The 24,569-nt window shown below is 41.7% G+C and overlaps 1 pseudogene across 1 annotated transcript; it reads left to right on the forward strand.

The window, feature by feature from the left end:
• The first annotated feature begins 22,005 nt into the window (after window positions 1-22,005).
• On the forward strand, window positions 22,006-22,541 carry LOC308496891 (large ribosomal subunit protein eL29-like; annotated as a pseudogene). The gene has a single exon. The product of its transcript is annotated as a large ribosomal subunit protein eL29-like (transcript).
• Window positions 22,542-24,569: the final 2,028 nt, after the last annotated feature.

Here is a 24,569-nt window from a genome sequence, read left to right on the forward strand (position 1 = left end):
AAATTTTAACTGTAGAGCTAACTGCTATAGAGAGAGGCAGTCCTTAAAAGTCTCTGATTCACCAAGTTCATTCACAATTCCGTCATTCTGCTAGAAGTCATCTCCCCATAATAACAACTAGAGGGGCAGCAGTTGGACTGTCCAGGTCAGCCCACCAATATACAAAATATTTTTTTGGTATTTGAGACATGCTGCTAACCCAAAAGGCCTTTTTTTTTCCTTTTTAAACTTTTTTATTTATTTAAGTGTGTTTTTCCAGGACCCATCAGGTCCAAGTCAAGTAGTTGTTTCAATATAGTTATGGAGGGCGTAGCTCACAGTGGCCCATGTGGGGACTGAACCAGCAACCTTGTTGTTAAGAGAACCGCGCTCTAACCAACTGAGCTAACCAGCCACCCCGACAAGGCCATTTTTTAAAACAAAATCTTAAGCATTTTTCTTTCATCATTTATGTATTGAAAGCTGATTTCAAGTGGTATTATAGTTGTAAACTGCATAAATAAAGTTATACTGTATATTGGAATCTAGTTGAGATGATACATTTTAGATGTTTGGTAATTTTCTATTACTTCTGAAAAATAAAAATGGACCACATAGCTGAAGAGAAAAATATTATGTTTATAAATAACTGTTAGAATGCAACTAAATACAACAAATTTACTAGCAAGTTTAAAATACTTCACATGTCATATAAGAGCCATGTGGAAATTATATTTCAGGAAATACCAGTAAATAAAAACAAGCCACAGTATAAAATAAATTAAAATGAATTTATTTAAAATTCATTTTGACAAAGTAAATATATTACTAAAAATTGATACAAAATATAAAACAAAATAAAATAAACTTGAATGATTCTTTAAAAAGGTGTCACTCTAGAAATCAATAATGAATTCCATATGCAAAATAATACCTTGGAATATGATAATCGGTTTTGTTGAATTTACAATAATCTTGCAACAATAAGGAGATCTTGGCCTTCTATGGCTCGTAATATCATAAATTTATTACCCATACATAAAATTTCTTGTACTTTGTATCTCTTCTTGTGTTTTGTAATTATTGGTTACATTAAATTTCTTGTACCATATTATGTTATAAAATAAATACTAAAATTTCTTTATAATACAAGAAAACAGGTTCCTGAATGTAAACAAATAAAAATTTGAATTAAAAAAATTTTTAAAAAAGGTGTCCACAGTATATGTAAAAAAATATACTCTAATAAAAGTGAATATGCAGTGTCGTGCGGGGTCTCCTGCGGGGTCTCTGTTCCCTCTCCCCACATAAGAACGCAGAATATGGTGAGGCCAAAAAGGAACACCCACGGAGCCATAAGTAGGGGAGTCATACCATTATATTCTCACTGGCGGCATCCACCTTTCTGCAATCCGCGCTTGCCAGTCAGCCACCATCTTCTTGTTAGTCCCCATTTTTCTGCTAGCATAGCCACAGCAGTTATATTAGTAGCCAATGGCTCACTGGTTACAGCTGACGGCCAACTAGCCACAGCTGATGGCCATCCAATCACAGTTGGTGGCCATTTACTACCTGAGCCAGCACCTTTCCACGTGAGGCCGAGAGCCTGGGAACTGCACTCCTGGCTCTGTCCCCACACACAGTGTAGAACAAAATAATACATTTGAAATAATTACACTGTCAGGTATCCAGGAAAAGCAAAAATTTCACTAAATACTTAATACCTGGTAAATAGTAAGGTTAAAGTAAATTCTGCTTGAAACTAGTCTGAATCTAGTAGAAATTCCACCATTGCTTTTGAGTCATGTGTCCAGGTAGTATTCACTTCAAATCTTAGATGTTGTAGAAAAATCCTAGATTCTGCATCTGATTAGCTGTGTGGCCTGTGGGAAGAAAAGTTAGATTGTCTTTGCTCTGATGTTTTACAATGTCTACCTCCACCAGTAGGGGGCAGCAGTACTACCCATATCACCAAGCCATCTGTTAAACCCCACTGAACTCACATCCCAAAAGAAGGGAATTGGAGGCAAAGCAAGTTTAGGGTATATTTTTGAGAAAGTAATATATATAGTACTTAACACACAATATCAAACCTCAATTAACTGGGTGTGACAATTAGGGGAAGTCCCTGATAACTGCATATCAAAATAAAACAAAACCATAGCCAATTCCCAAGTACTTGGGGAGAATGAGGAGTTTCCAGGCCCTCTACCTGCTGTGAACCCAGAAATTCAGCAGAATGGATCGTCTCCTGCCCCAGCTCCCAGTAGAGCCGGTCCTAGTGCTAATGCATGCTAAATTGTGTTAATGGATTGTACCAACCCATCCACAAGCTTGTCAGAGACATTTCAGAGAAAAATAACTATTTATAATTAAACTAAAACATTGTTTATAAATTAAAGTAAAACATTGTTTTTTTCAACATTAAGAATTTTTATTGGGCCAGCTCGGTGGCTCAGGCGGTTGGAGCTCCGTGCTCCTAACTCCAAAGGCTGCCGGTTCGATTCTCACATGGGCCAGTGGGCTCTCAACCACAAGATTGCCGGTTGGACTCCTGCAAGGGATGGTGGGCTGCGCCCCTTGAAACTAAGATTGAACACAACACCTTCAGCTGAGCTGCCGCTGAGCTCCCGGATGGCTCAATTGGTTGGAGCGCGTCCTCTCAACCACAAGGTTTGCCAGTTGGACTCCCGCAAGGGATGGTGGGCTGCGCCCCCTGAAACTAGCAATGGCAACTGGACCTGGAGCTGAGCTGTGCCCTCCACAACTAAGACTGAAAGGACAACAACTTGAAGCTGAATGACATTCTCCACAAGTAAGACTGACACAACTGTTCCCCAATTAAGTCCTATTCCCCTTACAAAAAAAAAAAATAATAATAATAATAATAATAATTAAAAAATGAAAAAAGGAGGGTCGGGCTGGTGGCTCAGGCAGTTAGAGCTCTGTGCTCCTAACTCCGAAGGCTGCCGGTTCAATTCCCACATGGGTCAAAGCAATGCCACAGGCAACACAGCACTGTCCCAGGTGACACCAGCTTGCTCTCTGCCTTTCTGACGGTCGTGGTTCCCAATGTGCTAACCTGATGACTGAGTGGCAGAGGGCTTAGGTAAATCGGTCAAGATCACAGAACTGTAAGCAGAAAGCCAGACTGGTTTAAAGGCCACTTCAGAGCAAATGGGAGATGGATGTGCTTGGCCATTTAGATGTCGATGTGTCACAGCTTTGTCATTTGGAGAGTGAGCCTGCCACACACTTTTGATGTGACTTGATTATGGAAACTCTCCGATGGAGATTGATTTTCTTGTTTTTGTATCATTTCCTCCCCCTGCTTAAGACCTTCATTTCAAGGGCTACTCTTAAACGGATTGAAAGATGTCACTTGCCCAAAGGATCCACGACCAGTTGTTTCTGGAATGTTATTTTGTCGTTTCCTAGAACAAAACTTGTCCTTAAGTAAATCAAAACAAATACACTTACACTCTTGTGGCCACAGGGAAAGGATACCCAATACTTAGAGCTAAAGCTCTTTCCTCTCTTTTTTATCAACAAGGACACAAAGGACCAGAAGCAATACATTTACGAGTCCTTCAGTCCTAGATGATTTCGTAAAGACTTCTCAACAAGAATTGAATGAAAGTCCCTTGCAGGAAGTGGGATATTGAATAATGTTGTAAAATATGTCTACTTGTGAAAGAATTACCTCAGGACCCCGCGGCGGCTCTCCCTTCTGAGCTTCCCTCAAGGTTCCCCCTGCACTGAGAGGTGAAAACCCGTACGTGCCAAGGAGCCCAGCTGCATTACAACAGCAACGTCTCGCAGGGATTAAAGAAGAAAAGATCTCTGATGGTAAGGGGTTTGAGTCTGGGAAGCAGGACAGAGAAACACAGAAGACAGAATGGTCAGGACTCCAGAAAGCAGTTGCCAGTCTCCTGATCCACAGAAGCTGTGAGAAATGAGTGTGTGTTGTTTCAAGGGTGCTGTGGTATTTTGTACACAACAATAAAAAAACGAATCCCACCCCATCACAGTTGATCCTATCTGTATGGGGGGACTGCAAGGCACTGCGAATGACCTCATAGGTCTCAGGAGCGGAGAGACCTGCATTCCAGTCCCTGATTTGCCAAGCTGTGTGACCTTGGGCAAATCACTTGATGTCTCTGAGCCTCAGTTTCCTCACCTGTAAGACAGTTGGTTACTAGATCCTTTTGGGTTCTGCGACTATAGAATTAAAGGAAATTGACAGTCAAGAAGAAACTCTGGAGAATCGTAGGGTTAGCCAGCCCCTGGGGGCATGTTGTAAGGTGAGCACCTCTCTCTCTCTGGGGCTTTCTGTTTTCCAGCCCCCATTTACTCTCTCTGTGCTCTTCCTGTCTCTGGGCTGGTGGGTGCTGTGATGCTGCCCCCGGCTATCTGCGTCTAGCTCCCCCAGGTTGACCCATCCATCCCCACCCACCTCCCATCTAAACCACCTGTGACTGCACCTCCCCTCTCACCTGCCCCAGTTTGCTGCAGACTCTGGAGAGGCCCACTGGTCCGCTCCTTCTGTATCTGCTCTTCAACTGCCTTCACTTCTTCTCTTTTTTTTAACATGTAAGATATATCTCATAAATGCTATTATGATAAAATTAAACATATTTAAATTCTTACAGCATATGATTCCTTTTATCATATCAAGAGATATCAAAATATCAAGATATCAAGAGAAGTCATACAACCTTCAAAATTAGCATCAAGCACAAAATATTTAAATCCAGCTACAGGTACAGAGGTATGAAGCTTTGTCTTTTTCAAAGCTGAACACAATGGCCCTGAGCAAGATGTTTGGTTACATCCAAAAGTAGCACATTAAACACCCCAAGCATTGCCCTTTGCTTAATTACACTTAAACTACTTCATAAATTGCCAATATAACTACTCATGAGGCTCTCCATCTTATTTGGAAGTAATACTGTTAAAATGATTTTGATGCATTTTCATACATGAATTTCAATTTTTCCTCATTGAAATTTTGGTTGTATGCACAAGTATATAGGCAACACCTTACTTCTAATGCTTAGCTTAGAAGGGTAGAATATTATATTTAAAAATCATGTTTTGTAAGTGTGGTATAAGATTTCGTGCATTCTCCAATGCCATGTCAATAATCAACTACACTAAAGCAACTACAAAAAAACTGCCTTCATTTCCGCAGGATGGACAGACAGCAAACATGTCCTACTGAGAGAGGCGCTGTCTCCAGGAAGCTACCTGTCTCCGCTCAAGACCAAGCAAACTCCAGGAGGCAGAGGTGAGAGAAGAGAACACTAAAGGGAGAGCTGAGGAGCGCCATGGCTTTAGACCATGGCTTTAGACCATGGCTCAAGCTTCCTGAGTTATTTCTTTCATCTGCAACATGGAGATTATAACACCCACTTCAAAGGATTGTAGTGGGGAGTAAGGAGAAGTTTTTGTGAAGCACTAAGTAAACATACCTATCCCTAAAGTGAGTCACTACTGGCTAAGTAGAGAGAAAGACCTGATGCTGGGTAGTATCTATGTGACTGTCTGTGCTCCAAGCTCTCTGTAGTTAAAGCGCTTAATTAACTAATATCCTGTGAGGCAAACGTGATGAATAATAGTCCATATTATAAACTCAAAGAGAGTAAAAGGAATCCCGCCCGCGCCTCTTGGTAACAGACTCTATTAATCATCGCCATATCGCCAGGGCGCATTCAGCGGGTTGCCTTCCAGTCTCGTCGGTGAGTTTCCTGCCTGAGCATCCAGCAGACCAGAGCATGGATGGAGACCTGCTGCCTTTTGTTTCAGAACAGGCCTTGGAAACCACAACCCACCCACACAGGGCCAACACAGGAATCCAAGATTGAGGGCTTTTACAATTAATGAACTGCCGCTGGCTTACCCTGGGGGTGTTTATCACTTTGACAGTGTTCAAACTTTGAGACCAGGAAATCTGCCCACGTCAAGGTTAGCCACGCGAAGCCCCAGGCATAGGGCTGCTCCCTGAGTGTGTATGGGGGACGCTGACGCAGGACACCCAGTTCCTGGCAGTTGTTTTGCTACGCAAGCTTTTGGTTACCCATAAACCCATAACTGGTTTCTAACAGTGACCCGGAGGCACTGAGGTGCCTTCTGAATCATCAAAGCAAGATGAAATGATATGCAGCGAAAGCATTTTGTTACCTTCTTTTCAAATTGGCAATCAGTGCACACAATGAAAGCCTTTCTCTTAACCGGAATATTCTACTCGTCAGCATGACCGCCTCCCCTGGCCACCCTGCACTGCATCAGACAAACACAGGACCAGTCAACCACTGACACATTCAGCCACGGCTGCCTGTCTGTCCTTGCCAGGCTGTGAAAAACGAAGGGCCTCTCTTTGACTGGCTACCAGAATCGAAGCTTTCTGAAGGCAGAGCTGTGGTGGCAAGGCCTCCCTGCGCTCCTGGCCTGCGGCAGGCCCTATGGACCTGGTGGACGCCAGGATCCCTGAGGGAAGAATCCCACGAGTGCCAGACCAGTGTTTCCCAACATGGAGCAGAGATACACTTGTCAGCCCGCCACACCTCCCAGACAGCTTTCCCAGCACGTACGGATCCGAGCCCGCGCAGCCGCCCCTGTCCTGCACCGCGTCCCAGAACCGGGCCGCACCGGGTTGGGCTCCAGGCTTGGCGACCAGGCCCGCTTTTCCCCCACGGCCTGTGTCTTTCATCTTCCAGCGTCATTTTAGCTTTAAGCCTGGTGTGCCTTGCTCTCTGCCTATCCCGTCACCTAACACAGGGGAGGCAACAGGGGTGCTGAGTAAACATTGTTGAAAGAATAAACAAAAAATGTTAAATTATTTTGAATTATTTATTTTACTTTTGTTGTTATCCTTAGACTCTGTGTAAGTGCACTGGCACCACCGCTGTTCCTCAGGGTCCTTTTTTCCTTTCCAGGGACAAGCTCTGATATTCGTTTTTTTGTGTTGTGTTTTGTTTTGACAATGCAAGTATTTATGGAATGCATTATGTGTGTGAAAATATATTTATATATAGGTCCAATATGTATGCACATATATAACGTATTTTCTACCAGTGAGAGCATACGAAACATATTTCCTCAATTTTTTACCGTATATACATGAATTTTAATTTCAGTACACACAGAGCATCCTTATTCTTTGAAACGGTTTTATGTATTTGATTGTATGGTTGTACCAACATTTATTTCGCTAACCCACTGATGGGCATTAAACTATTTCCATTGTTTTGCTTGGACTAACAATGCAACCACTATGACTAAGTCAGGAGTTTTCATCCTAGCCTAGCAGGTAGACACCTGTTCACCTGAGGACATCTCAGAGCCTCTCCTGTACCAGGGAGCTAGCCGTGGTTACCCAGAGCGCATCCCTCTCTCTCCCGGCTGCTTTCTCAGACTCACTGTGCTTGAGTGTGACTAGAGGATGATAGCAGCAGTCCGTGAACAGGTCTTGCCCGCAGATTACTTGAGTGCAGCATCCCACCCAGGTGTCAGCCGTCTGTGCTGCAAACAGCCTGCAGCGGTCAGAGCAAGGTTTCAGACGAAAGAGAAACAAGGACTCTGATTTTGAAAAAAACTTACCTGAATCCTCAATTTCTTTCCCTGGAAAGACCTTTAAAAATCAATATAGATTCTCAACCATGCTTTTGGGTTATTTCCAGTTAGCAAATGAGGTACTTTTTCTGGGCTATGCCAATGCTTTAATTTCATGGCACGTTTTCTTTTGTTTCTCTACCTGAGCCAATCCCAACTCACCAGGCACCATTGAATCCAATGTACATTTGGAAAATTCCTGCGGTTTGGACAATACCATACAACTGTTCCTTGGAAAGAGAATCATGACTTCTGCCTAAAAGCAACTTTTTAAGTGGGAAACTCAAGTGTGTGGCTTGTCTTTGGCATGAATTTCTTTGGTCAAGGTCTAATGCAGACCAAATTGGAACTCCCCAAGGTTAATGATTTTATTTGGTCACCCTCAAATGCTTGAGTTAGTGAGGGCTTTTAGTGGTGAAACTGCTGGTGGAGGTGACAGCTACTCGCACACACTGACCACAGAGTCCCCTTTGCTCCAATAGAACCTTAGGAGAGACTCCAGGAACAGAGAAGGGGAGGACGACAGGCATCAGCCCTGGTAGTACGTATGCTTGAGAGTGGAGTTGAAAGCTTTTGGCTGTCTATGTGAGAGCAGCCGCCTCTCTGCACCACATGGTCACAACCAGTCAGCCCAATCCCACCCTGCCTGGGCCCTGGGTCCCAGATTCCATGCCAGGTCCTCATGCACCACCTTGCCAGGGCTGCAGGGGGCTCCTGGAGCCACACCCACCCTGCCTTCCTGGAGGGAGCTACGCTAGTGTGTAAAAGTGCATAGGCAGATGTGTCTGTAAACCTGGGTGAAATATCAGGTGTACAGAATTGTGTTAGAATCTAAAAGCAGTCCAAACCCCCTGAGATGCTCAGAAAGGTAGGCATACATTTATTTATTTTTGTTTGTTTTAAACAAGGACAGCTACAGAAAGAAAGGTATTCTCAATGCTAAATACACTCCTGTTTCAATAAGGGTGAAGTTAACAGTAAGTGAACTGGAATCCTCCTTCAGCTGAAAGAAAGGAGAAGCGGGAAGGAAGAAAGGAACAGAGTGGAACAGAAGTGAGTCTGTGTGCTTTATGCATATGCACTATCTCCTCTGACTTTCTGGACAACTAAAGGAAGCAGAAATTCTATTGCATTTTACAAATAAAGAACACAAGGCCCAGGGAGTTTGGAAACTTGCCCGAGAAAGTGGGAGAACCAGGATTAGAGCCCAGGGACATCCAATTACAAAACTTCCCAAGACACCACCATGGCTTTTTAAAAAGTGCTTTTGCGTTGGGCAGAGAGGTAAACAATACTTCCAAAGCAGAGGTGGTCCAAAGGAGCCATGAGGAATGTGGAAAGGGAAAACATACACAGAACTCTCCACCCACTTCCCCGGCAGTTTGGACTTTGCATCATTTCCCAGACAGGTTCTGGTTCTGACCATGAACCACGGGACCAGGACTGGCAGCCGTCTAGGGTCTTCTGCACCATTAATGCAGCTCTGCACTGTAGGCCCAGATCACGCCAAACACATGGTAAAACCGTTCTCCACAAATATGCAGCTGGCCACTGTAACGTGGGGCAGCCCTAAGGCAGTCGTTATTGTGTGAGGACTTTATGGAAGCTTTACCCATGGATCTTGCCCATTAAATACCAATGCTGCCAGCAATCACTGACACAACAAAACATGTCCCCACAAAGAACCAAAACAGCCCCGAGGAGGCAGATCCACCCCTAGGGAAGAACCACTAAAATTAAGTATTAATAACAGAGGTTTTAATATAAAAGAGTAATTCAGAATGGGTTTTGGAGGGACCACTTACAAGTTGTGTGACTTTGAGAAAGTTATATAATTTCCCCTTCTGAGCCTCAGTCAGTTCATCTGCAAAATGAGCGTTCAGAATCACCTCTTTTCCTCCCTCACTTGGTGTAAATACCAAACGTGATCATGCTCATGAGATGACTTTTGAACCTTAAACCCCGGTGAGCCCAGAAATGCACCAGCCCTCAGCACAGTGCCCAGTGCTCATGCCCTGCCTCCACCCTGCCCATGTGAACATGCACGGGTCACGGCCCATTTTCCCTGACACAAAATTTCCTTCATTTGGCCATTTGGGAAGCAGTCTACCCGGTTAAATGATACTTAGGCATAAATGAGTGCTAACAGACCCCCTCTCTCCAGGAGGCTACTTGCATTTAGGAGAGATTCCCTGAGACAAACTTCACGACACCCAGAAGGAGATTTTCCGATGAGTGCATGCAGACTAGCAGGAGAAGCAGCTGGTTTCTGCTGCACCGTGATTGGGAGATGGATGTGCAGGCTCCTGGGGAAAGAGCTCGGGTTCAGAGGCCAAGATCTGAGGGCCTGCTGGCTCAGCAACTCCCACTCCTGCCACTTCAGCAAAGTAGCTTCTCCGTGCTTGGGTTTCCTCCTATTTAATGGGGAGTAAATAATGCCCTGTCTCAGGGGCTCTTGTGATAACGGGATGAGCCAATATATGTGAAGGTCCTATACCAATATAAGCAACAATTAAGAATGTTATTGCCCTACATGGGAACCAACTCCTGCATATACATATTAGAATGCTTTTGCTTCCCTAGGGAAAGGCAGACTGTATGTTAGCACCCTGATTATTTGTGGGTGTATATTTACAAGTTTTGCTTATACAAATTCCAAGTCCTATTTCTATCTATTGGCCACCCAGCACGTAAAGGCAACAACAAATGTTCCTTTAAGGATGAATAATGATTTCACTATTTCAGTGTTCATATGTGGGGAGAGGAGGGGCAAAGTCCATTTTAGAACACACTGTGAAGCCCTGAGGGCAGCTTCCATTCTGAGTCAGAATGGTGGAATGGAAAAAGGCCAGGGCCTGCTTTCAGTTCTGGCAATTTTCTTACTGCTTTTAAGCCACCTTTTTTTAGCCTCAGGTTTCCTGAACTAAAAACTCAGGATAGGGGAGGCCAGTTAGCTCAGTTGGTTAGCGCATAGTACTAATAACACCCAGGTTGCTGGTTCAATCCCTGCATGGGCCACTGTGAGCTGCGCCCTCCTTTAAAAATAAATAAATAAATAAATAAATATGAATTAACTAGGGGAGAGGAGTTATCACTTTGTGAAGGTGAAATGTCTAACTAGTGCATTGTTGTGTACACCTGAAACTAATTTAAAAAAAAAAAACAACTCAGGGTAACTATGACTTCACTAAGACTTGCCTCTTATGGTAGTTGTGAGAATTAAATGAGATAATGCATGTAAAATACTCCCTCTGAAGCACAATCAGATTTTGGATTCACAGCAGTGGTCTACAAACATTTTTGATCTCACAGTCCCATAAGTGAAAATATTTGAGCAAACCTTCCTACTGTATGAATATGTATTTAAAACTATATATATAAGTACTACCATGCTAACATATTATTTATATTACAAAACATACACAATGATAAAAATGCTAAAAGGATGAGTTAAAGATTAAGCAAATAACGCTCTAAAGTAATTTTGTGTTTGTCATGCGGGGGATCCTGCTCGCTGCGCCATTTGTCCTGCAGGGTCTCAGCTCCCACTCCCCGCCCAAGAACGCAGGACATGGTGAGGCCAAAAAGGAACACCCACGGAGCCATAGATAAGGGAGTCAAACAAATATATTCTCACCGGCGGCATCTGCCTCTCTGCAATCCGCTCTTGCTAGCCCCCATTCTTTTCTGCTAGCGTAGCCATAGCAGTTATATTAGTGGCCAATGGCTTACGGGTTACGGCTGACGGCCAACTAGCCACAGCTGCTGGCCATCTGATCACAGTTGATGGCCATTTAATCCCGAGCCAGCACCTTTCTATGTGAGGCCGAGAGCCTGGAAACTGCTTTTTGGGGCTTTGTCCCCACAGTGTTATTTTATTTGTTTATGGTACAGAAAACATTTTGAGCCTCACTAAAATAGTACTGTTATTCATAAATGTATTTCTTGTGGAGAGTGATGCAACTGAACACACTTCACTCTTTTTGATTCACTTAGTTTAACATTTTCTGAAGCAGCATTTGAAGGTCTGATTCTAAGTTGTTTATTTTGATACTTGATTTTAATGGCTGTCCAACTTGTGAAAAATACTCCTCAGAGAAGCTCAAGTAATAAATAATTGACTTACTAAATCATGTTACTCATTTTTCAATTTTATCCACCAATTATGCAAATGTTTTTTTGTTGAAACTCAGCTAGTAAACTTCCATCTTCCCTGATGTCAATTAGTTGTTCTTACAAATTAGTCATAAAGCACTACATACTAACATTTTTAAGCAAATAGAATTACAAACCACCATTGTTGGGAAGATTGTTAAACAGCATAGAAAATGATTTCTCTATTTTTTTAAGTATGCAGACAGGTGCATCTTTATAGATGACTCACATTATTTGGGGCAACCGTAATAATTTTAGCCCATTTGTTTTCAAAAATTTCTTTCAAGTTTCTTTAGAAAAACTATCAATTTCTTACTCATGATTATTATTATTTTTAATCACCTTTATCTTGAAGGTAACTTTACAGGAGAAACCTGATGACAGGACCTTAACCAGGAAATCAAGGTTAACATCACCAGCAGTGAGACATACTGATCTCATGTACGCCTGAGATGAGGGGCTGAAAAGGACCCAAGACCACCACTGTGGCATTCCTGCCAAAGATGCATCACCTCAATCCATTCCTGAGAAAATATCAGACAAGCCCAAAGGGAGAGACATCCTAAAATATATCTGGCCCGTACTCCTCAAAAGTGGCAAAGTCATGAAAGACAAAGAAACACAGAGGAACAGTCCCAGATTGGAGAAGTCTAAGGCGACACTACAACTAAATGCAATGTGGGATCCTGCTAGGAAAAGGCCATTCGTGGGAAACCTGGAGAAATATATATATAAGGTCTGCAATTAGTTAATCGTTGTGCCATGTTAATTTCCTGGTCTCAATCATTGTACTGGGGTTGTGTAAGTGTTCACATTAGGGAGAAATAGTTGAACGGTATAGGGCAACTATCTATGCTAGTTTGGTAATTTTTTTGTAAATCTGCAATTATTTTAAAATACAAAGTTAAAAAAAGAAACATTTATACTTTTTTCCAACTGTGTAGCAAATCTCCCGCACTGGATAATGTGTTCTAACCTATTTCTTTCAGTCTTCATCAATGTTTTCTTCATGCATTCCAACAGTATTTTATGACAAAGGAATCCATAATTTGCCACCCTATTATTTTCTTTGTATTTCAGCTATTTGAACCACAGTTGGAAGTGCTTCTTCAATAGTATTTGACTAAAACTGCTGCTAATAGGTTCAAAAACTCAAAAGAGGCTTCTGGAAATGTATCAAATATTTATTTATTTTTTAATTTATTGGGGTGATATTTGTTAGTAAACTTACATAGATTTCAGGTGTACAATTCTGTATTACATCATCTATAAATCCCATTGTGTGTTCACCACCCAGAATCAGTTCTCCTTCCATCACCATATATTTGATCCCCCTTACCCTCATCTTCCACTCCCCACCCCCCCTTACCCTCTGAATGTGTCAAATATTTAGTGAAACTTCATAATGTATTGTATTTAGGATCTTAAATATGGTAATTTTTTTTTTTATTTATTAGTTTCAGGTGTACAAGACAAGGTAATACTTAGACGTTCATCATTTATATCCCTCACACTGTGAACCCCCTTCCCCCCATCCACTATCCCTCCGACCTCACACTGAACCATCACATTATATATATAAAATTATAGTTGGCATTCATTAATGTTTAGCTTCTGGTGTACAATGCCATGATCAGGTATCCACAGTATCCCTGAGGTGGTCTTCCAAATAGGACGCATGTCCATCGGATACCCAACAAAATCTTTACAACATTATTGAATACCTTCCCCAAATTAATTTTCAAAAAAACCCTGAGGCCATCTTGTGGTTACCAGCTGCTTCCAAATCCCTTCACCTTTCCCCTTATCCCCAACCCCCCACCCCCACACCCATCTAACAACTCTCGGTTTTTTTCTTTGTGTCCCCAAAACTGTTTCTGATTAGTTCATTCACATAGTCTTTTCTTTAGATTCCATATATAAGTGAGATCATATGGTACTTGTCTTTCTCTTTCTGACTTATTTCACTTAACATAATGTTCTCCAGGTCCATCCATGTTGTTGCAAATGATAAGATTTCTTTCTTCTTTATGGCTGCGTAATACTCCATTGTATAAATGTACCACAGCTTCTTAATCCAGTCATCTACCGATGGGCATTTCGGTTGTTTCCATATCTTGGCTATTGTGTAAAGTGCTGCAATAAACATAGGAGTGCATACAGATTTTTGAATTGGAGTTTTGGATTTCTCCGGGTAGATGCCTAGGAGTGGAATTACTGGATCATAGGGTAGTTCCATTTTCAGATTCCTGAGATACCTCCATACTGTTTTCCATAGTGGCTGCACTAATCTGCAATCCCATAAATATGGTAAAATTTTGTATTCATTTTCAAGTGTTTAATCCTTAAGTGTCTTGCTCATCTCAATGATTTCATACTATTAGGAGCTAATATTTCAAAACACGACATACACTGAAGAAAAGGGTTATCCTAAATGAGTGTGAGTATAAACCCATAGTTCAAACGGGCTTGATCGTTTTGAGTCCTATGGCCTTGTCAGACCTGAGTAGGTTGTCACTGTTTTCCCCTGTAGAGTGGCCACCAGAAGTGTGTGTGACAAGAAGTGACCTTTGCCATCTCATTGTTTGCTTGGGTTTGCGTCATCAACGTGATTGTCCATCCATGCAGGATTTATTTTGTCAATGCCCTACTTTGCATAGTTTTCCTTAAATCCAGGTTATTTGTAATTCCAGTAAAACAGACAACACCAAGACTATTTATAAGATTCTGAAAAAAAGACACTAAGGTGCCCCCGTCAACCCTCTGACTGGGAAACTCCAGCCAGGACCCCTCACCTTCGCATGACAGTGACCACCTGAGAGACTGACTTGGCATCCCAGTGTCACTTTGAATATTAAATGCTAGGTAAAGTCAGTTTCTTTATTTTTTAGATAAAAAAAATATATATCAGTAGGAGTCCAGATTATTTTCTCCCCACTCTCCAAAGCTGTACTGTCCCATAAAGCAGCCTTAGCCTCATGTGGCTCTTTAAATAAAACTGTAAATTAATTGAAAGTCAATAAAATTAAATTTTACTTATGCATGTTCACCAGCCACATTTCAAGTGCTCAATAGGCACGGGCTACTCTATTGTACAGAGCTGATACAGAACATTTCCTCAATTGAGGTATTTCTGCCGGACAGTGATACTCCAGTGGATGGTCCTACATACGGGCTGCTCTTTGTAGCTCGCTGCTTTAGCGTAGCTCCAAAGATCTATGGGGCATGAGCCCTGCCATGAACTAAAGGTCTCATGGAAGGAGCCCTGAGCTGTCAGTGCTGTGTCTGTCGTCCAGGTTTGGGAAGCCTCCATGCCAAAGGCACACCCTGTCAACCATCCTTCCACTGGGAGTGTTCTCGTCATTACTTTCCTCTCACCCAGCAGTCAGAGAAGCCAGGGAGACCCTGTGAGGTTCTTGTGAACTCTCTTCTGGGGTGTGTGAGAGCTAAGCTCAGGGCCTGAGCTTTCTCCTGATACCAGCTGGGGATCAGCGTGCCCTTAGCAACATCTGAAAAGACCAACAGCTACCTTGGGTTCAATTCCTTATAAATCAAAGGCCAAATAATAGCTTAAGCTGCCAAAACACAGAAAGTATTATTATCTGTCCTGTGATTTATTATGGGACAGCTTATTAAGATGTCAAAGAAATCCAATTCTGGATGAAAACCCTTTACTAGAAGGTGTAACTGAGTCCATGGAACGGAAGGAAGACAGTGTTAGCCCCGCACAAGCTGAAGGTGGGGGTATGGAGGTGGCACGAGGGGGCATGTGGAAGAAGGGAAGGAGGGCTATAAGGACAGAGGAATATGGGGAGACAGACAAGATGAAGCGTGCCATAGAAATGTCTGCTTTACCATTTAGCCAAGAGCTGGCTCCACAGAAAGTTTTCCAGGTGACTGGAAGTATTAAGTTGGCATATGCCAACCTATATTTCCAGCATAAATTATTGTTTACCTGGGCAAGGAGGAAACACCACTTTCCAAAGCTGGAAAACTTAGATCAGTGGGTGCCAAGGAAGTGGTCAAAAATCAGCCAGAGAAGCCCAACCTGGCACCTACCGGTAATGAAAAAGAAAGTCCTTCTCTGAAGAAATGTCTCACTCTGGAGTCCTGCTCTGGAGACAGCACTCTTAGGTGGCACATTACATATCCAGCTGTAACGACAAGGAGAAGGGAAACATTAATGAAATATAGCTCAGGAGGAAAGAAATCTCTCCTGACCACTTTTCACAAGGAAACGACACAGAAGGTGATACAGTTGGGATTCTTTTCATTTGCTTTTGCCTTGTGGATCTAATCCTAGAGAGAGAAATACGGGAGGTTTGAGCGCCTTGCTGCTTGCTGGTGGCTGTCGGAAGATGTATAGCTCATTTCTGTAACGGGAAATAACATCTGTTTTTACTCAGGGACCAAATAATATTTTTCAAAGTCTGGCTGAGCAATTGGGTTTTCTTTTACTGGCAAGCCCAGCATGGTGCCTTATAAATCTGAAGCTAACACCTTTTTCTTAATTTGTTCCTTCTGCTGACGTACTGGAAAACAGAAAAGCTTATATTCTTCCCTCCATGCATGGTCCTGTAAGTTGCCTAAGCACTCGATGAGATTTCCACCAGCTCAGGGGAGGGGAACCTGATGCTCTCTGCAGCTTGTCCTCTAGTCCCCTCAAACCTTTCACGCAGACCCAGCATCCTTCTCACACAGAGCTGACAACGCAATCTCTCCTCTGTCCTGATGCCACATTTCCCTTCCTCTGTCAAAACCATGATGCCCAAGCAGAAAGAGGTCTTTGCCCAACGAGGGAAGAGAACTGTTACCTTTTCTAAAATAAAGGTCTACATGCACCCAACACGGCATAAAAAGCTCACTAACCTTAAGTGTACAACTTGATGATTGTTCCGGTGTTTATACACCAGGTCAAGCTCTAGAACCCTCTCAGCACCAGGAATTTCTCTCGTACACCCTCCTACTCCATTACCCACTCCACCCTGGGGCAACCACTATTCTGATTTCTATAAACATTGATTCTTCCCCTGCATGACCCAGGTACTCACTAGGGATAACTAATCTCTCAGGAGGAGCTCACGTGAACCAAGTTCATAAGTCAGATATATAGAACAGCGAGGCCAGTTCATTGGTTTGTAGTTAGAAATGCAATTTTCCCAGGCACTCATTCCCTTTCAGCAAAGCCTCTGTCTTGCCAGGAGGACAAGACACATTCCAAGTCAACTTCCTAAGACTCTCATTCCCCCAGGCAAGGGCTGGCGAGCATGCTGACATTTGTGGCAATGACTTTTCTGGTAAGCTTTCTTCCAACAATTCTTTAAAAATACAATAAATAAACATTAACATGAAAAAGACTAACAGGGCAGCCGGTTGGCTCAGTTGGTTAGAACACAGTGCTCATAACACCAAGGTCGCCGGTACGATTCCCACATGGGCCAGTGAGCTGTGCCCTCCACAACTAGACTGAAAACAACGACTTGACTTGGAGCTGATGGGTCCTGGAAAAACACACTGTTCCCCAATACTGCCCCCCCAAAAAAAGACTAACAATATCAAATGTTGGCAGGGATGTGGAACAAATGCAACTCGTATACCCTGCTGGTGGTGTGTAAATTGGTAAAACAACTTCGAGAACGTGCAAAAGTGCATTGCGGTATCTACAAAACTAAACACATGTCTACTCTAAGACAAGCAAATTGTTTCTGGGTTTACACTTAGCAGCCTTACATGTGCTCACCAAAAGACATGTGCTAGACTGTTCACAATAGCTTTGTTTGTAAGAGCCAAAAACTGGAAGTTACCCAAAGGCCCATGTATGGGATAAATGTAAGGAAATACTATTCACTAATGAAGCAGAAAGATAATAGTGACACACCTAGTAAGTAGTCGAGCCAGGATTTGAACTCAGGAACGGTGGTGCCAGCAGCTTGCTCTTAAACAGTAGATTCTCCTGCCTCTCACCGCAATGCAACTCACAGTACTTTCATATATTGCTGATGGGAGTATAATTTGAAGAGCCATTTTGGAAAGTGAGTTAGCAGTCTGTAATAAAATGTAAATGCATTTGTCATAAAATCTAGCAATTAGTCCGCTGAGATACACTCTAACCAACACTGATGCTGACACAAAAAAATGTGTGCAAGCACAGCTGTAATAGGAAAACAATAAATAAACTGTGACATAATCATTAGATGGAATGCTATTATAGCCATTAAGAATAAACTTTATGTGCATGTATCTATTCAAATTATGAATCGATCTCATGTTCAATCTGCATGATCTCAAAAATATGAATAAATTCTAAAAATAGAATGTGATTAGCAGAGTAAAAATGCAACCCCCAGAAAGGGGGGACTATACTGTGTTTCCCTGAAAATAAGACCTAGCCAGACAATCAGCTCTAATGCACCTTTTGGAGCAAGAATTAATATAAGACCTGGTCTTATTTTACTATAAGACCGGATATAATATAATATAATATAATATAATATAATATAATATAATATAATATAATACCGGGTCTTATATTAATTTTTGCTCCAAAAGACGCATTAGAGCTAATTGTCCAGCTAGGTTTTATTTTTGGGGAAACATGGTGTTTGCCAATCATATATCTAATAAGGAATTAATATCAAGAATATTTAGAGAACTCCTAAAACAACGAGAAAACAAACAAACTGATTAAAAATCAGGCAAAAGGGGCGGCAGGTTGCTCAGTGGTTGGAGCACCGTGCTCGCGACACCGGGGTCGCCGGTTTGGTTCCCACATGGGCCAGTGAGCTGCGCCCTCCACAACTAGATTGAAAAACAGCGACTTGATGTGGAGCTGATGGGTCCTGGAGGAACACACTGTTCTCCAAAATTTCCCAATAAAAATAATTTTTTAAAAAATCAGGCAAAGGACTTGAATAGACAGTTCTGAAAAAAGATTTACAAATGTCCAATAAGCAAATAAAAAGATGCTCCATATCACTAATAACTATGGAAATGCAAATTATAACTATAATGATATACCACTCACACTCATTAGGCTGGCTACTATTAAAAAAACACACAGAAAATAACAAATGTTAGTGAGAAATTGAAATATTTGTGCACTGTTAGCGCTGATGTAAAATGGTATAGCCCCTGTGGAAAACAGTATGGTGGCTCCACAAATAAATTAAAAATAGAATTACCATATGATCCAGCAATTCTACTTATGAGGATATACCCCAAAGAATTGAAAGCAGGGTCTTGAAGAGGTATTTATACACCCATGTACAAAGCAGCATTATTCACAATAGCTAAAAGAGGAAGCAACCTAAGTGTCCACTGACAGATGAATGGATAAGCAAAATATGGTACCTGCATACAATGGAATGTTATCCAGCCTTAAAAAGGAAAGAGATTCTGACCTATGCTACAACAGGGATGGACCTTGAGGACATTATGCTAAGTGAAATAAGCCAGTCACAAAAAGACAAATACCATGTGATTCTACTCATATGAGGTACTTATAGTAGTCAAATTCATAGAAACAGAAAGCAGAATGGTGGTTGTCAGGGGCTGGGGGAGGGGAGAATTAGGAGTCATTGTTTAATGAAGACAGTTTCAGTTTTACAAGATGAAAAGTTATGGAGATGGATGATGGTGGTAGTTATACAACATTATGAATATATTTAACACAGCTGAACTGTACACTTAAAAAATGATTAAGATGGTAAATGTGTTATATGTATTTTACCATAATAAAAAAACAATTAAAAAAAGAAAATACAGCAAAATGTCTTTACGACTAGAGAGTAGGGAAATATACTTTAAGCAGGACACAAAAAACACTGCCATGAAGAAAAACGTTCATCTTTTAAGATGACATTTCAATTAAGAACTTTTGTCCATTACAAGAAACCTGAGAGAGCTGAAAGCCAAGCTGTAGAATGGGAGAGAATATTTAACTGACAAAGAGATTGAATATCAATCATAGAAAGAACTGCCATGGATAGTCATGTATCATACATGACAAATGTATGATGATAACATGTTAACAGGTATGGACTATGTGGGAACTCTCTGCGTACTTTCCTTTCCAACTTTTATATACAGTAGTCCTCCCCTTACCCGAACTTTTAGTTTAGCTTTCTATGGTTTCAGTTACCCATGGTCCACTGTGGTCCAAAAATATTAAATTTCCGCAACCATCCACATCCAACCATCGACATCGTCATGGCTCGATGATCCTCCTTCTGACGTATCAGAAGGTCTACAGTAGCATAATGCTATGTCACAATGTCTCTGTCATTCCCTTCATTTAATCTCATCACGTTGTATCATCTCACATCATCACAAGAAGAAGGGTAAGTATAGTACAATAAGATATTTTGAGAAAGAAACACCATATTCACATAACTTTGCTTATAATATAGCGTTATAATTGTTCTATTTTATTGTTAGTTATTATTGCTAATCTCTCTTACTGTGCCTAGTTTATAAATTAAACTTTATTATAGGTATGTATGTATAGGAAAAAACATTACGTAGCTTTTGGTGGTTTCAGGCATCCATCGCAGGTCTTGGAACATATCCCCCATGGATAAAGGTGAACTACTGTAAATCTAAAGCTATTCAAAAATTAAAAGTTTATTTTTAAAAACAGGCTAGTGAGAATCCACCTGAATATAATTGGCTGTTCTCTTTGGGTTTAACCTAAGAAGATATTTTCTTTTCCCTCTCTATCTTCCCCAATGTTGCAAATCATGTATTACCTGGAATTTTATGAATACATTTTGTATTCGTCATCTCACATTTGGGAAGCACCATAAATGCATGAATTTGTAAACAGGATTTTCCACATGTTTATGTAACAATGCCAACTCTCATGACTTGGGGGAAGGGAGGCAGATACGTTTATATTAAGATCATAGAGAATTTGGGGATCAGAGGAAGGTTTTCCAAAATTGAAAAGGACTCAAAAGTCTTGTCAATAAGAAGAAATTCAATTAAGGACATTGATTGAGAGAGATTTACAGCCAACTGATAGCTTGAGTCATTTAAACAATATTAATTCTTTCCCAAAGTGACAATATGAGAGCGAGCTCCACAGGTCTGAATCTCCCTCCTATAAAACCCAGGCAAGGAATTCAGGTGTTTTTTTTCCACATAGACCATCTCCTATAGATGGTGAAATCATTGCAGCTCCCAATATTTTAATCTTTCAGGGCCATTTGGGTCTTCAGTCAAGAACAATATGAATAAGACTTTATAAAGAGTCCAGTCTCCTTTAATACATGATAATTTCCTGATAGTATCCATCAGGCATAAGAATCCCCTCACGGTCCTCTCGGGATCATGGGGAAGACTGACCTGCCCTCAGTGTAAGGAAGACTTGTCGTGCTCAGTGTCCGACCTCAGGGGTTAATTGTTAATCCCAGGCACTGAACCTGAGCAGCCTTCGATACAGGGCGCCTTCGCCAGCTGCTTTCAGAATGAGAAAACTGGATCATGATTTTAAGTAAGGGGCTGGACATGGGAAAATGCAGCTAAGGTCAGAATAGTCTTTCCATTGTGACTTGGCATTCTTCACCCAAGAAGGAAGATCCAGGAAATTAATTCATATTGTGTGCATTCAGACTGATGAAGAAACAAAGAATTTTGACTGACCTCTGTTGCCACTGAGAAGTTTTTTGCAAATTCACAAATTTTTTATAATCACAGAACAATGGAATAGGATAGGAGTCTTCCTCAGGCTAATTTGACATCTGTACGTTTCCTAAGGTGGTAGCTGCAAATTTGAAATGGAGCTTGCTCCAGTGGTCCCCAAATTGTGTGCTGAGGAATGCTGGGGGAACCACACAGCCCCATTGTGAGTCAGGATACTTTAAATTTTCGGTGATACCTAGCAATGTTCCCAGGAATTATTTAGCTTGAAGGAGTTCACAATGTCAACATTAGATTGCAGCTACATGTCTTTAGATGATGTTGTATCTTTATGAAGCTGGGTTTTCTTCAGTTGCTGTGATAAAAAACAAGAATCAGGCAAAGATCTATGTGGAACAGGAAACGAGTTGTGCCATGTTCAACGATCCCAAGGACTGAGAAATTGTGAGGTAACCATAAGGTGTGCTGGCCCATTAACGAGAAACAGTGGTTATTTAAGGATGACGTGAAATTTTTTTATTTTTATTTTAATTAATGTGTATTATATTTTCAAATAGCTACCTAGCTCTTTCTCTTCTGGTCCCAGGTGCTTCGGGAGCTGCGGGCTTCCATGCAGACATGGCCAAGTCCAAGAACCACACCACGCACAACCAGTCCCGAGAATGGCAGAGAAATGGCATCAAGAAGCCCCGATCACAAAGATATGACTCTCTTAAGGGAGTGGACCCCGAGTTCCTGAGGAACATGCAGTTTGCCAAGAAGCACAGCAAGAAGGGCCTGAAGGAGAGGCAGGTGAACTTCACCAAGGCCATGAGTGCAGGGGCTCAGGCTGTCCAGGCCCTCCTAAAGCCCAAGGAGGTCAAGTCCAAGATCCCACAGGGCGGCAACCACATGCTCAATCGGCTTGCCTACATCACTCACCCCAAGCTGGGAAACGTGCTCTTGCCACACGCACCGCCAAGGGGCTCAGGCTCTGGAGGCCAAAGGCCAAGGCCAAGGCCAAGGCTCAAACCAAAGACCCATCTGCAGCTGCCACTGCAGCTCCGCCTCCAGCTCAGGCTCAGGCTCTGGCTCCCAAAGGTGCCCAGGCCCCCATGAAGGCCCCAGAGCACAGGCCTCTGTCTGCTGACACGCAGCTGGAAGAACCGGTGTGACCCCTGGGCTGCTGTCTGCACGGGGCTGGGGACCTCCTGTGCTATTTGTTCAAATAAACCTGAGGCAGGATCTATTAGAAAACAAACAAAAGGATACCTAGTTGTGAGGATACAAATACTTAAGTTGTTTAGATGCTACTACTAAATAAATGGAATTGTTAGGTATTTCTTTTGGCCAAGGGACATCGTGAAAGGTAACCACAACACTAAACGAATGACCTGAACTAAGAAAGTTTAGGGACCTCTGGAGCAGGCTCAGGTTGCCCTCAAACTAATAAAGGAGGTGCAAACAAACCCAGAGAGTGCAAAATGACTTGCTCATATTATTTTTTAAATTCTCCCTATTATTTTGCCCAACTTGAATGGCTCATTAAGCTTTAGCTCTCTATTATCTCAAATCCAAACATACACTTTAAAATGTTATTAAAGAAAAACATCTTTTTAAAATACAAATCACTCCTCCACCATATAAAGCATAATACTTTGAATCAGATTTAAGATTTCTGTTCCCCAGCCATCTATTAACTAACTGGCAGTCTTAAGCCAGTTACTTAACTGAAAAAAAATCCCTTTTGCTGCAAACCAAGTACTTTTTTTCTTCTTTTTGTAAAATTAGAGCTCTAAGAAGGCAGAGGCAGCAAAAAACTAACACTTATGAGCAAGGTTACAAATGAAAAGCAAACAAAAAACCCAATCGATGACAACTCAGTTAATGAAGCCTCTGGGAGGAAAAAAAATCTTTGTGTAAACGTTGCCTTCAACTAAACCACAAGGACCAGAAAACACCTCATGAATCACATCTGACAGTGGTGGTCTGTATTTCCTTACAGGTCAAGGACACGCCGCAGTTGAATCAACCAAATTTCTGCTCACATGCCCTCCAAGTATTGGTGCACAGCCATTTGTAAATGTGGGTTGGTGACATTCAACCCCACAGCTTCCTCTTCACACATCCCCCTGCCCCAACCTGTCGGGAACTCAACGTTCGAACCTCAGCATTTTCCTATTTTCTAGACTCCAATTTCTATTAGAACTTGAGGGGCTCAAAGCCATTGCCATTTAAGCACCCTGACTGACTGCTTCCTTCCAATTCTAGAAAATCTGGCTGCACTGTGCTTCCGTTTTCTCACCGGAAAATAGGGACAATAATAATTTCTACCTCACAGTGTTGCTGTCAAATTAATAAATACATATAAAGCATTCACAATGGTGCTCATGGCCCTCAAGAAATATTGGCTATTGTTATTATTAGGATAAATTTCTACTATGGAATTGCTGAATCAAATGACAACAGTATTTTTAGGCTTTTGAAATGTATGTAGAGAAATTTTCTTTTTTTTTTTTTTTTTTTTGGAAAGGGGTTATTTACCTGAATAAGTCCTCATTAATGTTAGATATTTTAATTTTTAAAAAGTTCCCAATTTGATCTTTAGACCATCATCTTCTACTGTATTCCCCTCCCCCGCATATGTAATTTGGTTTTCTACCATATTGTGATACTATTTAAGTACTATTCTGAAGCATTTTGTACCATAACTTCAACACCTGTTTCTGAACTGACAGCTCAATTTATTCTTGGAGTACCTCTTCTTCATGGCTGCAGGGTTGTCCTGGTGTGGTGGACCCTGGGGGTGCATTGGCAATACCTTGCCCTCTTCCTTTTGGCATCACCTCAATTTCCACTTAGTACCTGTATTTCACCAACCCACCACACAGCCCCCTCGTGTTCTCATCCCTGGTTGCTCATGTGCTTTGGGAGCAGAGCCGAACTCCAAAACCCACCCCCTTAAGCACTGAGCAGCACCCCTTAACCCAGACCCTTAACCACTGAGCAGGATCCCCTCAGCTGTGAAAGGAAGGACAGAAAGCAGCACCCTAAAAAGGGGTCTTTCTTTAAAGAGATAGAATCTTAAGAAGACACATGTAAAAGATACAAATTTACTACAGAGGGAGATGTTACAGCAACAATATTTATGAGAAAAAAATGAATTTTAAACTGAGAAAAATGTATCTTACTAGAACAGAGAA

The sequence above is a fragment of the Rhinolophus hipposideros genome (assembly GCF_964194185.1).
Source record: "Rhinolophus hipposideros genome assembly, chromosome: 4".
Taxonomy (NCBI): Eukaryota; Metazoa; Chordata; class Mammalia; order Chiroptera; family Rhinolophidae; genus Rhinolophus; species Rhinolophus hipposideros.